This window comes from Amblyomma maculatum, chromosome 6, assembly GCF_055883805.1.
Source record: "Amblyomma maculatum isolate TAMU_Amacu chromosome 6, ASM5588380v1, whole genome shotgun sequence".
NCBI lineage: Eukaryota > Metazoa > Arthropoda > Arachnida > Ixodida > Ixodidae > Amblyomma > Amblyomma maculatum.
Genome location: NC_139349.1, coordinates 46108288 through 46111694, shown reverse-complemented (window position 1 = coordinate 46111694; position 3407 = coordinate 46108288). Strand labels below are relative to the sequence as shown.

Sequence of the window (3407 nt, the reverse complement as noted above, 5' to 3'; positions counted from 1 at the left end):
ACGCACGCACGCACGCACGCACGCACGCACGCACACACACACACACACACACACACACACACACACACACACACACACACACACACACACACACACACACACACACACACACACACACACACACACACACACACACACACACACACACACACACACACACACACACACACACACACACACACGCGTCTCTCATAGCCTGAGTTGCTTTGGGACGTTAAACCCCACAAACCAACCAACCAACACACACACACACACACACACACACACACACACACACACACACACACACACACACACACACACACACACACACACACACACACACACACACACACACACACACACACACACACACACACACACACACGCGCGCGCGCACGCGCACGCGCACACGCACACGCGCACACACACACACACACGCACGCACACACACACACACACACACACACACACACACACACACACACACACACACACACACACACACACACACACACACACACACACACACACACACACACACACACACACACACACACACACACACACACACACACACACACACGAAATCTGACTTCTAGTTCAGCCTTGGTGGCAGTTCAATACGTGGAAGAACATCTTCGTCGAGATGAAGTCACATCAGCGTACCATGCGGCTCAGTATCAACGCGACCAACGGCTTCGTTGAGAAATATATATAGTGGCCAAGTTATTGTCCCGTGTTGCGGTGTGGAGATAACAGATGTCGTGGCTTCTAGCTGCGGGCGTACGATGCGGGTCAAGTTATAAATATGAAAACATGCCTTGCTTCATGACTGGAGTTATCCGAGGACGTCACCGAGGTCGGTCACCAAAGCGTGTCCTCATGAACCGACACAAAAAAAAAATGGACAAGGAAGGAACTGTGTCCGTGCCAGGAATCAATCCATCATCTTCCGTTTCCCAGTCGAGTACGCTAACCATTACTGAAAGGCGACTTTTTTTGTCTTTATTGCCTGGTCTTAACACATTGCATTTCACGAGAACTAAATCAACAAAAATCACACAAATGCTTTTTACATGCGCTATTTACATATGACACACTAAAATTCACGCATGCACAACAAAGGCCACTCGGGAGGCCCTGCTGTAGCTTTCTGGATTGCCAAATACCTGTCCACGCTTTCCCGAAAATAAATTCTGGCAGGCCGTGCATCTTTATCACAATGGTCACCCGCCATTCTTGAGTGCCATATAGAGTGGAGGCCCATGAGAATAATTGAACCAAACGGTACCCCACCCTCACTTTCTACGCATAAGCACCAGATGCCATGCGGTTCTAGCCGAAAACCTTTCATTAGCGTTCTTTGCAATACATCCCAAAAATATACTCCTTCCCACCAGAAATAATAGACCATTTTTTTTACACCATTACTCAAAGCCGACGTTTTTGTCGTTATTGTCTACTTCATAATAGATGCTGTTCAGTCACCAAAAAGTACCGCGACGTGTCAAACCCCCGTTTATGTGCAACACTAAAACTTCTTCAATGCAGTCAATTTGTTAAACAGACTCAGGCATTTGGGCGGCTCGCGCTGAGCGCTGAGAACATCCTACACATATTTCACACTCCCGGTGAAATTTCCACGCTTATACAGAGCGAACATCTACACTGAAGTGAGTGACTTGCATTCTTGCCTTCCTGAGGCTGTGGAGGCTCAGAACCACTACCGTGTCCTATGGTACCTCACCGTAATTTTTAACCGGTAGATAGCGAATACCGTGAGACAGAACTGGCATATCTTTTTTCAAGGTTCTCTGAAAGACGTCCGAGTGTAAAATAGCGCTCCAACATTGAATAAAAGCATGTTCTATTGTTTCCGATTTCTTGCAAAGACTGAAGTTGGTTGACCAAGGGACAAAAAATACCTTTCTCATAAAGCCATGTTTTTATTTAAACGGTGTTTTTCTGCAGTTTAAAGAAAAAGATTTTACGGAGAGTTCTACTGGAATTTTCTTCATCCTTTGAGGTCATCTTGTCCTGGGCCATCAATGCGCGCCATCCTGTAAAGAGAAACCGGCATCAAGATATGAGTTAGGCCAGTGTATAATTTCTTTCGCTTCACATTGCTCAAATGTTACGCAGACTTCTCCTCATCCTTATTCAGCGTGAGGACCTTAGGGGACTAAGAGTGAAATCAATATGATATTCTGAAATAAAAATTAAAAATAAATATCAAGAAAATAAAAAAATTAAAAACTCTGAGACAAAATAAAAAATGACAACGCGTACAGCGTTACAACAAAAGCAGCAACAACGCTCTCGCATTCTGATTTCCTCGTTGAAGGTTATGTAGTGCTCTCAAAGTTTTGTGGTTACAATCCTGGCTAAGGGCTGGAAGATCGCCGCATGATGAACTAGCAGCCATGTTCGGCAGCCGGTTAAACAGGTTGAGAAATGCGCTGACGTCTGGCCTGCTTAATGTGCTGGCAAACCCAGAGAAGAGAGAGGGTCGTAGAAGGTCAAGCTTTTGGTCTTCGAAGGATTCCTGAATACAAACTTTGATTTGGATCATTGTATATCAGCTACAAAATATTCGAAATACAAATCTAGTTTTGCTTGACACGTGGCAAAGTGTTGGCCCAGCAGGATATAAGGTGCGAAACGCCGGAGATGTCAAGGCACACTGAAATCTTTTCTTGAATGTTGTCAGTAGTTTTTTATTCGTTGAGTGTTTCTGTGGAAGGCACGTTTTTATAAAGACAAACAGGATAAATTTCAGTTCCCAGAGATCTTTTTGGAGACCACTCAGCTCGTCACTGTTAACGCCAGTCACGTATTTCGCCACAGAAGTGGGTGTGATTTGCTCATCTCAGTAGCACGGCTGAGATTTTACCGGATGTTGAATGGGGAAGCGCTACGCGAAAATTTAATTGCTATGGGCTGTAACTTCTGTTCTGTCACGATGCCGTGGCACGAAGCTCTTCAGTGTGTTTTTCTGTGGTGCCTCAGCGCGCAAGGGTCACAAAATTATGTATGACGTCCGTAAAAGAAGTCGGTGATAGCTGCCGTAATGGCGGTTGTTTCCGTGCTGAAACTGAAAAACATAATCATTATTTAGAATCCTTCAATTCCCCACAGCCGCAGAGGTGAGTGACGACCTAATAATGTCACTTCAGGAAGGCAGTGACATGTTTCGCACACAAAAGTGCATTAAATATAAGATTTCCTTTGGGAAAACTGTGTTTCCACTTTCACTCCCACCTCCCTTCCTGTCCTTACAGCACGGTTGAGGTGCCAACTAAAACAATTGCGACAGATACTGCGGCTTTCCCTTCCTGTGAACCGATTATTTTTATTATCATTAACTTTCCTATCATGTCACCGAAAGAATATCGTTTATGGTAAAGAACAATTCAGAACTTTAC

At 44.8% G+C, this 3407-nt stretch overlaps 1 long non-coding RNA gene across 1 annotated transcript in view; it reads right to left on the bottom strand.

Annotated features, from left to right (window-relative positions):
* Positions 1-1925: 1925 nt before the first annotated feature.
* Positions 1926-3407, bottom strand: part of LOC146185647 (uncharacterized) — an 18774-nt gene continuing 17292 nt past the window's right edge. Inside the window, exon 4 of the long non-coding RNA XR_014708010.1 lies at positions 1926-2042. This is a non-coding gene — a long non-coding RNA (uncharacterized LOC146185647). The remainder of the gene's footprint in view (positions 2043-3407) is intronic.